The 17242-nt window shown below is 34.5% G+C and overlaps 1 long non-coding RNA gene across 2 annotated transcripts; it reads left to right on the top strand.

Annotated features, from left to right (window-relative positions):
* Nucleotides 1-405: 405 nt before the first annotated feature.
* LOC141545556 (uncharacterized) lies at nucleotides 406-16983 on the top strand. 2 transcript variants are annotated; one of them, XR_012483066.1, is made up of 4 exons: nucleotides 406-590; nucleotides 5913-5946; nucleotides 10138-10261; nucleotides 16927-16983. It is a non-coding gene; the product is annotated as an uncharacterized LOC141545556 (long non-coding RNA). The 2 variants fall into 2 exon arrangements; XR_012483065.1 differs by lacking the exon at nucleotides 16927-16983 and having other exon boundaries at nucleotides 10138-10511.
* Nucleotides 16984-17242: the final 259 nt, after the last annotated feature.

Genomic DNA, 17242 nt, shown 5'->3' with positions numbered 1-17242 from the left:
CTGGAGACTCTCTGCTGTTAGTCTCCTCAGGGTTAGAAATCCGTTCCTTTTCTATACAGAAGCTGTCAAATGTTCTCTTCAATTTCTTACTTATTTTTATAGCTTTTGGGGTCTGCTTTCTGATTAAAGGGTTCCCAGCTTCCTTTACAGAACAGAAATATTAAAGGCAGCTATCTTGTGAACAGGGTGGAAAAGGTACAAGGGTGCTCTGGGAGAGAGTTCCCTCCTCCTCCTCTGGAAGTGGTTCAGAGCCAGGCTGCAGGTGTGCCCAGTGAAGAATCCCAGCTTTGTAGCCTAGCAACTGCCCTAAGGCTAGAGGCTGAACAGTGAAAGTGTCACAATCCCAGGCCAAAGCCCCCCATGGGGCCATGGATATTAGCAGCTAACTGGCAAATAGCCCAGGCACACAGACCAGAAGTATCTCTGCCCTGGGAAGCACAGTCACTGTGGCAGGAGGTTCACTGCTGTGGAAGTTCCACTGCCTCAGGCTGAGCCTCCCATGTGGGATTAGAGTCTGCCCCAGGCTGTGTCTCCCCCCACTGCCTTGCAGGTTCTTAATTGCCCCAAGGAAAAGCCCAGGACAGCAGAAGGTGTGCCCAGCTTTGTGCTGTCTCACTTCTGGTTTGGGGTAGCTATAGGCAGTTTCTGGCATTTTGTTGTTGTTGTTGTTGTTGTTATTGTTGTTGTTTTGTTTTGTTTTGTTTTTGTTTTTGTTTTTGTGTTTGTTTTGTTTTTAAAGTGGCTTGACTTCTCTGCTAGGTCTGCTCTTTTGCAAGCAGAGTAGAGCTGTCAGCCTATGCCAGAATGCTCTGTTTCAGTAGCTTTTCCCCAGGGACCTCTCCAGCCCAATTGGCACAGTAAGCTAGCCTTTAGTCTCTCTCCGTTTGTGCTGGTCCTTTTCCCTCTCCCTTCATTACAGACCTTTTCTGATAAAGTTCCAGATTCTCTTCAGCTGATAAGTTGTTGTGTTTCTAATCTTCGTGGTTTTTTCCAATCCAGCATTATTTTTGAGGCTGAATTATATAATTGGTATTGAGGGTAAGGGAGAGCTTAGAAGTTCACGTGTATCTTCTCTTCTATCTTGGCTCTGCCCCCCCCAGATTTGAGAATTTTAAAAATCTAAATTTATAGAGAATTTTGAGTTGAATGACATCAATAGACAGCAAAATGATGTGATGTATATGTGAATAAACATTTATAAATCGGTGTTCATTTTCAGTAATTTTTGTATAAGAGGAATGTTTAAATTAAGATGAAACGTGAGGGAATATTGGAGATTTTGTTGATGCTTTTTGTCTCAAAAAGGACCAATGACATCAAATGTGATATATAGATTTACACATGCACTGGATTTAAGAGATGCACATAAACACATATGTAAATGTGAATGTGTATATTTGTACTATATATTAGCTTATATAAAAACAAAAGTAGTAAAATGAAAGTTATCCTAAACAAAAAAAAGGAAAAGGAAACAAAAAATTATAAAAGTAGAATTATAAAAATTAAGCAAGTCTTACAGGAAAATAAGTGGCAATCCCCCAACTACTTTGTGGAGGTAGTAGGTCAAATGTTATTACACATTGTACATGCTTATGAACTTTCTCTATATATTGATTAATTGTCCTGATATTTTGTTTTTGTCTCTAAAAAATATTGTTTTTATATGGAATGACTGACTCAATGGGAAAAAGGAAAAGCTACTGGAATAACTTTATAATTGTAATAAACATGATATTGATTTAAAAACGATAGAATTCCACTATTTTGCCAAATCATTCCATTTATTACTTTCATAATATTGCTTATATATACAAATTCACTCTTCATTACTCTTTATATTATCTCCTTCACTTGATGTTGTCTTCCTTCTGACACAAATATCTAACAATCATTTGAAAGTTTGATATGGACTATGACTCTATCTCCCCTATAAATCTCCAGTGGTTCCTGATTTTTTCTATAATAAAACTGCCATAAGTACAATTGTGGCCTTCACCACATTGGACTCTTCCATTGACCCAATAGTTTCCCTTCCTAAATGACCCTTACTAATCTAATTCATCTACTCTTGAAGATCCATGAAGAGTTCTTTAAAATATAATTCTGGCATTGTCAGGCTTAAGCAATAAACTCCTGATACTCTGAATCAGTTAATGAGATAAATAATATAAGATAAATTAATAAGGGCCACTTCCTGTTGTGAGAAATTTATCTTCCGAATTATGTAAAAAAAGTGCAAGTGCATATTACTTCTATCAATAAACAATGCTTTGATCCTCAAGGCCCATTATTTCAAGTTATATTTCCTCCCCACTTACTACTATTTGAGAACTAAAGCATGCCATAGGAAAGAATATTTTCAGAGCACCTGGGGAACCCAATCATACAGAACAGTGATATAGTGAAGAAAGTGATGGTTGGAGGTTAAAAGTTTAAACTTGTATCCTAGTTCAGTCATTTTCTATTTGCAAGATCCTGGGAAACTCAATTAATCACTTCTTTTTTATTTTATTCAACTGTAAATGATATGTGCCTGTTTAACTTAAATCTTTAGAGAATCTGATGGAATATTGCCTGTAAAATTATCAAATCATAAACTATGACATGAATGTTATTTATTAATATTATTAGAGCAAAGGCTATCATTCCTTGATTCTCATAGTATAAAAATAGCATCAGGAGACCTAGAATACAGGGAAATTTTACTGCACACATTAGTACTCATAAGAGCATGTGACAATAAAAGTTCTACATTCCCTTTCTCCTTCTGATGAAGCAAAGAGAAAAAAAATCTCTCTCCAATTGTCCTTTGATTCTCTTTTAGGGTTTCTAATTAATTACCGTGTTGATGGGGATTTTCACCTGAGACAAAGTTTTATTTCTTCCGCAGACACTTGTCAGATTCTTCCTTCTGATAATGTTTTCCCCCCTTGCCCCACACTGATGACATGATAATCATGGAGCTCTTTGGGGAAATATTACAAACCGAGGATGTTCCTATAATTGTATCCTTGGTCATCCTCACCACACATATTCACATGCACGTATACAGACACACAGACACAATGGCACAATTATGGACACAATTCTACAACCATTCTCTGGAAAGACAGACCAGTCTGGTAAGTGCCTTTATCCCAAGAGCTCAGATACATATATTCCTAGAAAATAAATTCAAAGAGACATAAATACAGATATATACACATATGTGTATATACACACATATATACATAGATGCATATGTATATATTATGTTCTCTTTGATTTTTAGATCTTTCTAATTTAATAGGAAGACACAAGTTTTTTTCAGTAAAATATTTTAATTGAATTTTTATTCACTCATTAACAATTTCTTCTTACCTGTTTAATATCCAGAAAACTTTGTCCCTGGACTCAGAGACATATGCATCTGTGTTCTGTATATGTGTGTATACATGTATATTATATGTACATGTGGATATATATATATGTATATGTATATATACATATATATATGTATGTATTTGTCTGTGTGCATATAGTTGCACATATGTGTGTGTGTCTAACAACACTCATTTGGAACTTAGCACAAGAAGCATTAGGAGTCCCTGATCCCTAATTCCGCCTCTGTTGCACTGTAAGGTCAAAGTCTTGAATGTTTTCCTATATAGATCAATGTGGACATCAAAGCTCTTGGTTTCTTCTATCATTGTCTTTAGACACGTAAGTGTGACCCTCCATCTCCTCCCTACTTCTGTCCCAGGGTTCTGAAATAATGTTAAAGCAGCCTGAAAGTTTTTGTGAGAAGAGCAAAACTGTGCACGTGTTTTGCCGACATGACAGGGTATGATCCCTCTGTATTTTTTCACTTTCTTTCACCTTTATTCTCTTTCTCTCTGTCTCTCTTTGTCTCTCTGTGTGTCTGTATCTCTCTCTGTCTCTCTTTGTTTTTCTCTTTCTATATCTCTGTCTTTCTGTGTGTCTCTTTCTGTCTTTTTTATGAGTCATTGTCTCTATGCCTTTCTCTGTCTCTGTGTGTATCCCTTCCCTGTATCTCTCTCTCTTTCTTTCTCTCTGTTTCTGTGTGTGTATCTGTCTCTCTTTGTCTGTCTCTGTCTGTCTCTGTCTCTCTGCCTCTCTGTCTTTGTCTCCATCTGTCTGACTCTGTCTGTCTGTCTTTCTCTGGCTCTCTCTGTCTCGGTCTCAGTGTTTGTCTTTCGGTCTCCATTTCTGTTTCTCTTTGTCTGGCTCTGTCTGGCTCTGTCTCTCTGTATGGCTCTCCATCTGTCTGTCTCTGTCCCTCTCTGTCTCTCTCTCTCTCTCTCTCTCTCTCTCTCTCTCTCTCTCTCTCTCTCTCTTTCTCTCCCCCTCCCTGCATCCTCTCTGTCTTCCTATATTTCTATCTTTCTCTCTTGCTGTGTCTATCTCTCAGTCTTTCTCTCATCACATATACAAACCATGGGTTGCAAGCAGTAGTGAGAAAATACATTCATCAATAAAAAATCCTCACTATACACATGAGGAACTGATGCAAAAATATTCAATGACTTATCCAAGAACACAAAAGCAATACAGACCTGAGAGTATATTTGAACCTACATTTAAGTTTCCTCATTCAATAGTTTTCCCCCTCTTCCTTCTAATTGTAAGGCATAAAATGCTACAAACTGCCAAGCAGCTCTGGCTTTATATGCCACTGAGTCCTGATGACTATCTGTTCTATCTCTCCCTCTGTCTTTTTTTGTCCATATAGGGTATTCACCACCTCCATTCATTTAATTATGGCCATACAAAGATAACACGGCTTCTTACATTTATAAATTATTATTCTCTTTAAAAAGACAAAGGCCCTCTCTCAGCCTCTGCAGGCCTTGATATCCTTTCAGTTTGGAAAATTGGAAAAGTACTTCAATGGAGGCAGAGGTATTGAGGACAAATCGAATCTGGCATTTTTTACTGCCTTTTATAACTTGAGGAATATTTCCTTTTTCTATTCATTCTTTCTGGATTATTTAGAAAAAAAAAGGAGGAGGATCTGGAACAAATATATTCTAAGGTTCCTTTCAGTACTAACTTCATTACTGGGATCTCTATATGCCTAAAAATACCTCTCCCTCCTTGTATACATCAGCCTCACTTTCCTATTCCTCAGTTATTGTGAACAATACATTGACAGATGCAAAATATGTGTGTGTGTGTGTGTGTGTGTGTGTGTGTGTTTTGTGTGTATGGTATGTATTTTAGTTTTCTCAGATTAAGCCTTGATATTCGTTGAATAAAAGGTTAAATTCAACTTATCTCCCTCATTTCTCTGAAACCACCAATTCTTATAGCCCATTAGCAATCCATCATGTTCATATTCAATAACTTATTCAATCATTCCAAATAAGATTCATAGATATCACCTCAGTTTTAAATATAAAGAATTATGGGTTCTTTCAATATCTATCTTTATTGACAATATGAAATTCATAATTTCTTATAAAATGTATTCCTTTTTTTCCAAGTCATCTTCCAATTTTGTCATCTGAAAGATCTAAATTTATTTTGTTCTATTTATTTTTCAGATTTTTCCAAGGTTTAGAAACACCCAAACTTTTTCAGCAAATTTTTTTTTTAATTTTATCTACTCAACATCATATCATGACCATACTTGCTTATTTAGTTTCCTCTGATTCAAATATTTATATTTATTATATTTATACATTTATTTATATTTATATTTGTTTTGTTTATTTATTCATAGTTATATACTGTAGATGTATATATTTATTTATATTTTATATATTTATATATAATATTCATATATTTGTATATTATTATATTTATATGATATTTATTTATATATTTATGTATATTATACATATTTTATATCATCTAATTGAAATTTGTAACAAAAAACCAATCGTGTTTCATTTTGTCTTCAACAGTTAAAATGTATCAAATTTGGGGATCTGAATGAAGGTAAGGTCATTCTTTTTCTCTTATCAAAATCAGAGTGAGCAATATTTATGGCACAATTTGGGCATGCTGTTATTGGTATCTTGGAATTCAAGTGCTGACATGTCCAATCTGTAGTTACATCTAATACTTGTGTTCATGTAAGCCAAAACTATGAGAGCATATCATTCTAATTTTTGCTTGTACTATGCTAGAGACAGTTTTTTTTTCCATAATTCTCCATATTTATCAGGGGTTTGGGAGCAGTATCAAGTTTGAGTAAGATTCAAGTACTATTTAGACAATGACAAAAATTTAATGTAGTATTTAAAAATGTAAAAGTCATTTTATCCAGCATAGATATTTATTGAGCACCAATGATGGATGTGGTTCTCTGAGTAGATAAACAGGTAAAGGGATATGATCCTTACCTATAAAAAATTCTAAATGATTGTTGAGATAAGGCAAAAATGATGAAATAAATTGCATATAGATTGAGGAGAAAACAAATGTCATAAAGTAATGCACTGATACTTATATTATCAAACTCTTTTACAGCATTATTTTATGCAATCGATACTAGAAATACTAAAAATTGTTTCATAAACATAAAACCCAAAGACAAGAGAAATGGACTATTTTCTTAAAAGGCTTTTTGAATCATTAATTAGTTAAAAATTTGTGATTGCATTAAAACCTCACAGTGATGCAAATTACTAATAAAATTAAGATAAACATTACAAGATGCAAATTTAAGTGATCTGTATTTAGTTAAACGCTTAGATCATGGAAGGAAATGAATGCAATCATTCACTAATAAAGAGCATTTACTTCAGGTTTCTTTTCCTATCTACTGATTGTGTGGGATTGAAAAGTGCCTAAGCAACTCAAAATCGATAGCCTGACTAACCCATGTACAAGATATCAATAGTCTTCTTAGACTCTCTCCAAAATGTATTCTGTCCTTTCTTTGTAATCAGGCCATGTCTCCTACTCTGAGCTAGTTTCTACTTTACTCTAGATTCTCTTGCTCTGAGTTTTTTGAGTGAGCAAAGTAACTTGCTATGAAATTCCAAATACTTATCCCCTTTCCATTGTAGCCATACACTTTAACTTGGTCAATCCATTATTTTCACCCCTTTATCATTTTTCTCTATAATTCTCTATGGCTTAATTTATGAATTCTAAACAGCCAATTCCATCCTTCTGAATTACTAGATAATATTTGGTTTCTCCTTGAAGTTCATTTCCTACCTTCTTCCCAAACACTGCTCTTTTATAGAAACATAGTTTATGAAACCATATTTATAAGTTGCCCAGGCTTACCTATTTTGTTAATTTTTTATAAAGTATCTTTTTTTGTTTTCATTTACTAATTCAATGGCTTTCTTACTTTCAATCTTGTTAAACTGTCAGGATTTGAATTTGGCACCAAATTAGGTATTTTTTTCTACTTTATTTTTTCAGTTACATGTCCAATTCAATGATCTGCTTTTTCTCTATTTTATTGAAGTAAGTAGAAATATACAATTTCTCCTAAGAATCTCTATGACTGGATGCCATAAATTTTTATTTTTGTCTCATTGTTTTCTTGAATGAAATTATTGATTGTTTCTATGATGTTCCTTAACCCAAATGCATTTTAGAATTGAATTATGTAATTTCTGCTTAACTTTTAGGGTTTCTTCCCATTGCCCATTATTGGATGCAATATTTATTGTATTATGTACTGAAAATTATGTGTTCACTATTTCTGATTTTCTTTATTTTGTTGAAGGTTTTTTTAATACCCTAATACATAGTCTTTTTTTTTTGGTGTGTGTGTGTGTGTGTGTGTGTCATATTGTGCTCACAAAAGTTATATTCATTTTTACTCCCATTCTCCAGAGATCTATAATATTTGACTTTTTCATAATTTAATTCACCTCCTTAACTTCTTTTTTATTTAGAATTATCTATTTCTGAGAGGAAAACATAGAGGGCTCCAAAATTATACTTTAATCATATATTTCTTTCTGTAACTCATTCAGCTTCTTGAAAAATCCTACATTAGCCATGTGGTAAAAGAAAAATCAGACAAAATGGGGGGAAATAAAATAAAGTAAAAACAGTATGCTCTGATCTACATTAAGACTTCATCAGTTCTTTCTCTGGCTGTGGATAGCATTTTTCATCATGAGTCCTTTGGTATTGTCCGGATTGATTTTATTACTGAATTTCATAGTTGACCATCATAGTCTTGCTGTTCTCAAGGTTGTGGGTTTAACTTTGCAAAAGCTCATGTGTTTCCAAGATTTTTCTGAAATCCTCCTGCTCATCATTTCATACAGGACAATAACATCCAATTAAATTAATATAACTTTTTCAGTTGTTCCCTAATAAATGGACATCTTCTCAACTTCCAATTTTTACCACCACAAAAAAAAAAACTGTATGTATATATGCATCTGTTTTTTTAAAATAACCTCTTTGTGATACACTATTTTCTTCAGTGTTTTTTGTGTCTTTTTATAGCATATTTGACTCTCTTTTAATAATTTTATGGCATGATTTTCATTTATTTTTCCCATTTTTCTATGTTTTTATTTGATTTTTAAAATCAAATGCTTCAAGCAATTCTTATTGGGTTTCTTTTCTTTGAGACTTTGTTTATAGCTTTTTTGATAAATCATTGACTTCTTTGTTTTTACCTTTATCTTCTCTTACACCGGGGAAATTTTTTATGGTTAAAGTTTTGTTGTTGTTGCCATTGTTTTATAATTTTCCCAGTCTATTGTTTTACTTCTAACTTTAAAGTTAAAATCGTTGTCTTCTGCTTTCAGGGATGATAAAACACCCAGGCTTGAAGGGGTTTGTGTTGATATTTTTATATTTAGTTTTGTAGGTCTGTACGTTTTCAGTCCTTCCAAGATGTTATGATCTAAAAAAAAGTGTGGTCACTGATCTCTTGGCCTGCAGTCTAATCTTTCCTAGGAAAGAGATATTTTCCCCTGGAAATCACAGATACTCTATTGCTTTGAACTTTATAACTGTGATCTCCTCTATCTATAATCTATATCTATATATATAAATCCTTGCTCTCCTCTATCTATAATCACTAATCCTTCTTTTAACCTTGAAAGTGAGTTCAAGATCTCTGCTCCCTTTTGAGTGATTACAAACACTTTTCTCTATCCTAAAACTATGACCGGAGTCGCTATTCCCTGGAGTCGCTATTCCCCCTGGGACTACAAGTGGTAGTCTTCTTTTCCTTGGAAGTATGATTCAGAATTGCATATAAGCAATGAAAAAAGGCCCTATACCAAATGGCAGCAAATGCCCTCTATGATCTCTTTCCAAACAGTTGTCTAAATTCCTTGCCTTTGTGGATTGAGAGTTCTAGAAGCTGCTTTAAGAGCCTCTAAACTCTCTTAGAGGTCTTGTTACAGCATGGGCTATAGTCTGGACTGATCATCTAGGATGATGCTTTTTCCCTCACTTTGAAATTAGTCTTGAGCTGGGAAAAATGTCTCATCCAAGCTTTTATTGATTCTGCTACTGAAGAATGCAAATTTAAGTGTTTGGTGGGGAATGTTGGAAATTTCAGTGATTTGCCTCCTATACTCCATCATCTTTGTTTCACCTTTCCTGAGGAGTTTGATATTAATGAATGATTTCTACATAAGGTCTACAGAAAAGATAAACAACCTCAGACACTTTTGATAATCATACTAAAGCCTTATGTGTTTTCTTTTTGGTCATCAAAACATATTTTGAAAGTCTAAGGTTACATACATGTATGATATTTTCTTCCCCTTAATCTATCCATAATAACTCACATAATTCAACAGACTTAAATATAAAATGAACTTACCTTGGAGTTAGATTTAGAACCTGAAAGGTTAAGTTTTAACATGAGTAGATGTGGTTTTTAGCTAATATCTAAAAAATCGGTTAAAATATATATATGTATATATGTATACATATATATATATATATATAGCTATACTTATATATATATAAATATATATGTATATATAGTTTTATATATAAATAACTATACTATTTTCTAAATTTTTTGGAAAATAAAGCTCTTCTGAATGTGGAGAAAGCCCTCCCACTTCTATCTACCTAAATAAGGGAAATGTTACCGCTATTCACATATTAAACATAAGTATATGAATTTCCATTTGGCAAACCCTTTATTTGTAATATTCTAAATGTGCTTCTCCCTAGGTTGCCCTGGGTATGACAACAACAGTTCTGTCCAAATAAACAATGATCCCTGAAGATAAAGTCCTATGGATTGTCTACATGATCCAATTTATAACTGGTGTCCTTGGGAACAGTATGCTTTTTTGTATGTATAGCTTTAATTTTACAACTGGCTACAGGAAAAGATCTATAGACCCAATACTCATTCATGAGGTCTTTGTCAATGCCATTTTGCTTCTGTTCAGGGGAATCCCAGAGATATTAAGGGTTTGGAGATGGGAATATTTTGTGAATGACATTGGGTGCAAATTCATAATTTACTTTCAAACAGTATTCAGGGGCCTTTCTCTCTCCAGCACTAGCCTCCTGAGTGTCTTCCAGGCCATTACCATCAGTCCCACCACCCTCTTTTGGCATAAGATAAAAACTAAAGCTCCAAAATGTGTCTTACCATGTTGTCTTCTCTGTTGGATATTCAATATGCTAATAGATGTGTTTGTACCTGTCTATGTGACAGGTCCAAAAAATAGCACAATTAAAGGGAGACTGAGGTTGGGGTTCTGTTTTTTAAATGTAAATGACATGCGTCCTTTAAAATCTGTAATCTGGAAATCTGTGTATGATTTTGTATTTCTGGGCGTCATGACCTATAGTAGCATGTACATGGTATTTATTCTATACAGACACCACCAGCAAGTCAAGCACATTCACCACATCAACCTCGCCTCCAGTGTCTCCCCTGAGATCCAAGCTACCAGATCCATTCTGCTGTTAGTGAGCACTTTTGTCTGTTTTAGCATAGCCAGTGGCCCTATTATTATTTATATAGAAAGTTTTCAAGAAACTATTTCCTGGACATATTATGTCTCTGCCCTTCTGTCAATGTCTTTTCAATCACTCAGTCCCTTTGTGCTTCTCAGCAGTGACATTCAGATGCCCCAGTCCTTTTGTGTTCTCTAAGAAATGATAAATGTCTATAATACTTCTCCTAATGTGATCTCAGATCAAATCCAATTAAAGCCTTATATGCTCTAAATGTAGTTTTACAACTTGAAAAAAGTGTAAGAAAATAATATATTAAAGTTTTTTTTTTTTTTTTTTTTTTTTTTTTTTTTTTTTTTTTTTTTTTTTTATGAAAACTATCAGTATCTAAAAGATCCCTAGAGATTCAGAGTCCATAAACTTGGAAGGGGAAGAAATGAAATTATTTTTACAAACATCTAAGTGAAATTTGTGTAAGATCGTCAAGAAACAAAGCTAGCATAGGTATGTTCAGGGAAGTGAATAAGAAGATCAAGAAAAAACAAAAATTGGTTAATTGCACAATATTTTTAAACAATAGTAATTTCTACCTTCAATGTAAATGGACCTATCATATTTTGACTAAAATACGGCAAATCCTATCTTGAGGAAGAGAAAATGAAGAGAAGAAAGGAAAGAGAGTAACTACCTACTACTATAGGCCAGGAATTCTACCAATTGCTTTTTATAAAGTATAATCACACTTGATCCTCACATTAACTCTGTAAGACATAAACAATTACCATATTTATTTTATCATTGATGAAATTTTGGCAGAAGTTAAATTTCTGTCCCAATATTACATATATTGTAAGCTTCAACTAGATTTGAACAGAGGGCTTCTTGATTCTGGGACCAACATTCTATCAACTATTCCACAAACTGCCTTTAACAACATCTAACAAATAGATTATGAGAGGCATAAGAGATTGGGGGTGAGTTGAAGGAAAGCCTGGTGATAAATGCTTTCTAAATGTAATCTCACTAGATCCTTACATCAACCCTAAAAGGCAGGTCATTTTGATACCCGATTAACCTTTACACAGAAGATGAAGATGTGGAAGGTATGTAAAACAATCAGTAATTTAGCAACTTCCAACAAGGATAACAAAGATATAAATTCTCAATTGCAATTATCTTTTTTATAACCTTCAAAATATGAAGGAAGAAAAATTACTGATTAAACAATATTGAAATTCTATACACATTCAATCAAAATCCAGCACAAATACAGTTCTGAATCAAGGGAATACTTGAAAAGAATATTTGAAGAATGCAGCCAGATTTTCCCAACTAATAATCTATAATCCAAACATCCAATAATCTATAAATTTATCATGACACATTTATTTAAATATTTGGCACCTATGAGAAAACATTTTACTTTTGGCTTATTGAGAATGAACAAACATTTCATTCCTCTTCAAAAATATATTTCTATGCACTTGCACTATTATAGAATATTTCTATGCATAGGCAAAATTATAGTATAGTATAGTATAGTATAGTATAGTATAGTATAGTATAGTATAGTATAGTATATTTAAATAATATAACTAGACAAAATATTGGACCCAAATCCTTTGATTTTATCAAACCAAGATTTATGAATCCACTTCTAACTAGGCCGTCCCTCATGCCATCTGCCCTATTGTAGCAACTTTCTCTATAAGGTACAGACAAAACATACTCAACTTATATAAGAGAGTTAAGTCACCAGTTTTAGAACTCTATAGGAATGTGATTTTACAATTTGTAGGCAACAGCCCAAACACACCAAGTCCAATGTGACAAAGAGAGATATTAAATCTGAAATCAAAAGTTTTGTATTTCTTTCCTGACATATTAATCAGCTTGACTTTTGGCATGTAACTTACTCTCTGGCATTTAGTTTCCTCAAGTGTATTTTGGAATTGATGTATTCTAAAATCTCTCTATGACCCCAAGTTGTTCCTTAAAATAAATGTTTTATAACATTAATGTTCTATTACTAGTGCTGGATTTTAAATTATTAAAAAAAATACAATCTGAAGTCATATTTAAGGATCAGCCTAGAGCAATAAAAGTCTGTGTAGGATGGAAATAGGATATACACATTACATATAAGGACTTACTTATGGTAATTTGTCTGAAAAATGCCATTGAAAACAAAATATAAATGGTAGATAGGTCATTTATTTCATTGGTATGCTTGTGCTTTTTAATAAATAAAATAAAGGATCTGTGGAGAGCTGTCATTCCATGAAAACCTTACTGGGAGGCTCTAGTCCATCCTACATACATCTAAAGTAGTTCTCCTTAAGCATGTGTCTGATGATGTCATTGTCCTATTTATTAAAATTCAGTATCTGTTTTTTATGTCCAAGATAAACTATTAACTCGTTTAATTTTTAAAATCATATATCACCTAGCCCCAAACACTTTTTTTTGATATTTACTGTGATGAGGGGAGCCCCAAAACTCTCACTCTCACTCACTTTGGGGGAAAAGCTTGGGAAACTCCCTCAGAGAAGCTCTCCCCTGAGAGACCTACCCCAGGAAATCAAGACAAAGTGTTTCATTCTGTTAACTGGGTGGGACTAGTTGAGTCCAGGACCACTCCTACTTAGCCCAAGCTGGAGATGGAGATTTTTATCCAACCCTATTGAGTTGGAGATTAGTCCAGGGATACTCATTTAAGTTGAAGATTCTCTATTCTGATCCCAACTCAAACTGCTCCCAGACTCTTCCGAGAACTACCCATATAACATGCTTCCTTCAGCTCAATTCCTTGCAGAGAGCCAAAAGCAGGAATCATGCCAAGGAACCTCTCTCTCCCCTTGGCATAGCTGTGACTCTCTGCCCACTGAAAAGACATTCTCTTTTCAGCATGACTTCTTTATCTCTCTCACCTATTTCACTAACAGGAACTTATCCCTCTTTATCTCTCTGTCAGGATTTCTCTGCTAGATCTTTACTTCTCTGTCAGGACCCTTACACTAAGGAAGTCAGCCTGCAAAAGCTGACTTCTCAGTTCTAATAATAAATTTCTTTTGCCAGTTTAACTTTTCAGGTCTGTAAGTTCATTTATGAAAGACTTACACTGATCAGAAGGGGGTTCCCACAACTCCTTGCCTTGTGCCAAACTCATCAACTGGACATTATTATCTTTTCCAAACTTGATTATTTAGCCAAACTTGTTTATTCGATGTATTTTGGTCACAAAATCTCTAATCTTTGTACTATTCTTTCCAATATTCTTCCAAATCTAAATCTAAAATCTGGTCTTAGCAGATTTTAGTCTTAATAGCAGTTGTTTAGTCTTAGTAGCAGTTTGAGTGGAGCAATCATCCATTGATTTATTATAATTAGATATGGCTACATAAGAAAGATATGATGTAAAGAATGAATTTTTTTACCTAGTCAAAAAAATGAATAACTATGGGAAGGGAACTCCCTCTGAATGTCTGCCCAAAATGGCAATAATTGCTATTTACATGCACTAAAATATCTCTATCCCAGCCAATACATAGCTTATGCTATCAATTCAAAAATATGAGGTATCTTATACATGATACCAGACAACAAGGTCCTTTTTCTAACTAAACTTCCAAGCATTCCAACTCTATGCAGAGAGCACAATCCCATTGGGCTGGCCACATTGTTCAGATGTCAAATGTATGCTTGCAAAAAAAAATATTTTATGGATAATTTACACTGGGCAAGAATGCACAAGATAGTAAGAAAAAAACATTGTAAGAACACTAATATAGGGATCTCTAAAAAACTTTAGAATTGATTATATAATATGGATGGCACTGTTACAGGACTGCTGAGAATGGCAGATTCTCATCAGAGAAGTTGCTGTGTACTATGAGCAAAGCAGAATTAAATTAATCCAAATGAAACCTGAGATGTGTAAAATTAGAAAAGTTATTCATAAGTTCATGTTTGTGTATGAGCAGTGGTAGAGCATTCCGAGCTCCTACTGCTCTGATCAGACACAGTCGGACACTCTGTATAACTACTCCAAATAATGATGTCATTTTGGTTGTCTTGGAGAATGAAAGACCACAAAGGACCAATTCAAATAATATTTATCCAACCCAAACTTGACTAGAACACAATAGGCTTCCCTACCTCAGAATAAATTCTTACAAAAATGGGTGTGGTCTGACCAAGACTGAAAAAAGTCAATAATGTCCTTCAAGAAAAAAAGGACTTTTAAAAAAGAATTCAGAAAAAAGTGGAGTGCCTGAATATTGGTTATTAATAATCATTTATCATTAAACTGTGGCTCTATTATCTTTGTTCCCAGGAGCTGTGGCCTCCTCTAGATATTAGAGGAGCTCAAGCAAATTAAGATCATGAGTAAAATCATAGACTAGCTCAATTCAACAAAACTTCTTTCTCTCTTGAACAACTATCTTGTAGCACTTAGGCCTAACAAAGTCTAAGGTCACAGATAGTCTAGAAGTATAAATAGCACACTAATGGATCATAAAAATACATTATAATGATAAATGAACCAGACTCATACAGAAGAGGAGCATAATTTCAAAACAACTACAGACAAACTGTTAAAGACAAATATAGCGGGGAGGAGCCAAGAAGACAGAGAGGAGACACATCATTATCTGAACTTTCCCTTATGTCCCTCAGGTCAACACCAAATCAAGACTCTGAAGTGACAGAATCCACAAATATTTGGATTGTAACAAATTTGCAGCAGAAAATATTATTGGAAAAAACCTCAGAAAAGATCTGTTTCAACCAGGCATGGAGGGAGGGGCTGAGCATAGGCACAGTATAGAGACCCAGGGTGGTGTGGGTCCCATGTGCTGGGGAATATAACTGGAGGAATCTACAGCAGTGTTGGCTACTCTATCCTGTTTGCAAGCCAGTAGATCAGCAGATTAGCTGCTGGAACTCTGTCTTCCCAGAAATCAGATGGAGTCAGGATAATCAAAAGTCTTTATTCTTGGTCTTTTGAGGTCCCTGTCAGGGGATTAGATCTAGCAATCTCCACACCTCCTTCCTCTCTCTCCACCGCCAGGAGAATGCCTCAATTTCCTCTTTCTACTCCACTCACATGTCACTTCCCCTCCTTTGATCACACCCCCGATCCAGCCAGCACTGAATAGTTGGGGAGGGTCATCATGTTAATAGAGAATTGTCCAATTGGCAATTAGTCTCACATGCTCCATTATCCAAGTGCATTTGCTCAATTCTATCCCTTTACATCTCCAGCTTTCTTTTGTTTTAGAACACAAGTGGTCACATCATCCCTGACTTCTCAGGGAAGTGAGAACCCCAAAAAGGAAATAATCACACCCTCCCTGAAATCTCAGGAAGGGAGATGAAAAGCACCAAAGGGATGTGCAGATTGCTAGCAGGTTTCTGGGTTGAAGAGTCTTATTAGAGACAAATATGCACACACCCATCAGCATGGGAGGTAGTACACAAGCACATAGCAATAACACACAGGCTTCTCTTTTAGGGATTGGAACTAATTACTAACCATTATTGATGGGGATTTGCATCTGAGACAAACTTCAGACACTTGTCAGATTCCTCCTTCTGATAGAGTTTTCCCTGCTTGCCCCACACTGATGACATGATAATCACAGCTCTTCAGGGAGATGAGACAAACCAAGGATGTCCTTATAAATTGTAGCTTCAGTCATCCTCAACACACATATGCACATACACACACAGACACACACAGACACACACACAACTGTGGATAGAATTCTACACCATTCTCTGGCAAGATAAACCAGTCTAGTGAGTGCCTTTAACCCAAGGGGTCAGATACATATATTTCTAGAAAATATATTTGTCGATAGATAGATATTCATATATACATGCATATACACACAGATATAAACACACATACAAACACACACACATATACTTACATACATATGTGTGTGTGTTCTGTTCTCTTTGCTTTTTAGGTCTTTCAAATTTTCTAGGAACACCCAGACTTTTCAGTAAAATAGTTTATTTGAATTTTTATTCATTCAGGCATCATAATATGAACAATCTCTCTAGACCTATTCTCTGCCTAGAAAAACAAATTGGGTGAGTACCATTGTCTCTAGTGCTCAGAGACATATATAACTCTGTGTGTATGTGCATATGTGTGTACATTTATATGTGGTTATGTATAGATATATGTATATATATGTATGTGTGTGTAATAAGGGGAGAGAGAGAGAGAGAGAGAGAGAGAGAGAGAGAGAGAGAGAGAGAGAGAGAGAGAGAGAGAGAGAGAGAGAGAGAGAGAGTGTTGTGTATTTAGCACAAGGAGCAATAGGAGTCCCTGATCCCTAATCCCAGT

The sequence above is a fragment of the Sminthopsis crassicaudata genome, chromosome 6 (assembly GCF_048593235.1).
Source record: "Sminthopsis crassicaudata isolate SCR6 chromosome 6, ASM4859323v1, whole genome shotgun sequence".
Classification (NCBI taxonomy): Eukaryota; Metazoa; Chordata; class Mammalia; order Dasyuromorphia; family Dasyuridae; genus Sminthopsis; species Sminthopsis crassicaudata.
Note: the sequence above shows the minus strand (reverse complement) of the source record. Positions and strands in the feature narration are given on the sequence as shown.